Source organism: Haplochromis burtoni, unplaced genomic scaffold (genome assembly GCF_018398535.1).
Source record: "Haplochromis burtoni strain Fernald_Lab_line unplaced genomic scaffold, NCSU_Asbu1 Contig_24, whole genome shotgun sequence".
NCBI lineage: Eukaryota > Metazoa > Chordata > Actinopteri > Cichliformes > Cichlidae > Haplochromis > Haplochromis burtoni.
The window spans coordinates 1104780-1106035 of record NW_024582385.1 but is presented as its reverse complement, the minus strand read 5'-3'; positions in this window follow the sequence as shown (position 1 = coordinate 1106035).

Sequence of the window (1256 nt, the reverse complement as noted above, 5' to 3'; positions counted from 1 at the left end):
TCCAAATGAAAAGAAGTATTTTGCCAGGAATTGGTCATGGAGGGTTTCAAGTGCTGCACATCACATACAGTAAAGGATTATTAATGTTGACATTGCCACCATTTTTGTTACAATTGTGCAACCACATCTTCTACAATGAGCCACCTTTTGAGGTGCGCAGAACAAACCCGTGGACCAAGCTGAAGTCTATTAGCTGAAGTTCTTGAAAACCCTGTCCTTAATGCACAACATGTACTTTAAACGTGTGCCTCACACAGAGCCAAGACAAGATCAGATTCACTTTACTACCTGAAGTCTTGAAATTGCTACAGTGAAGTGTTAATGTTATCAGTGGGGTGGCTCAGATGGCAGAGCAGATCAGTTACTGATCAGAAGGTTGGTGGTTTGATTCTTGGCTTCCCCAGTCTGCGTGCCAAGCATCCTTGAGATACTAACCCCAAATTGCCCTCTGATGCATTCATCGGAGTGTGAATGTGTGTGAATGCAGATTAGTTTGCACTTGTGTTTAGAAGTGCTTGTATGAGTGGGTGTGAATGAGGCATGTTGTATAGAGCACTTTGAGTACTCCAGGAGAGTAGAAAAGCGCCATATAAGAATCAGTCCATTTACCAGAAACATTAAAGTCAGTTTATTCTACACATTCAATCGTGCCCAACCGCATAACGTTTTGGAAACTGGAAAGTTTTTTTTTTCTGTGAGTCAACTGCAGGTGGGTGTTTTCCACCTTACCTGTAATTATCCCAAAACACTTTGTGTCAGTGTTACACAATACTGGACACAGGGATGAAGAGTTTTGACTTTATAAAGTAACGTTCAGCCTCAGGTAAATTAGGCAACAGCAGTAAAACGAGACATTCTCTCTCTCTCACACACACACACACCACACTACTGTAGTCACTACACTACAGAGTAATAATTTGGACACCACAGTTCATAAAAGTAAACAAACTTACCTGTGTTTGAGCGGAACGTGAACGTTTCATCTTCATCAAAATGGGCATCCCCTCCAATGCCATCACCGGGAGCAAATGCGTGGGCAAGAATTTCATTAGGGCCATCAAAGGGGTAACCATCACCATGTGCTGTTAGAAGATAGTGTTATTAGACTTGGCCAAACAAAATTAAAAAAAACACTAAAAAATATAGGTGAGATGGTGAGACAGGTGGGATGGTCATGTCTTGTGCAATAATACAATAAAAACGTTCAGTGATTATATTACTTAGTGTGTTTTTAGACTCACCCCGGCGACCAAAGG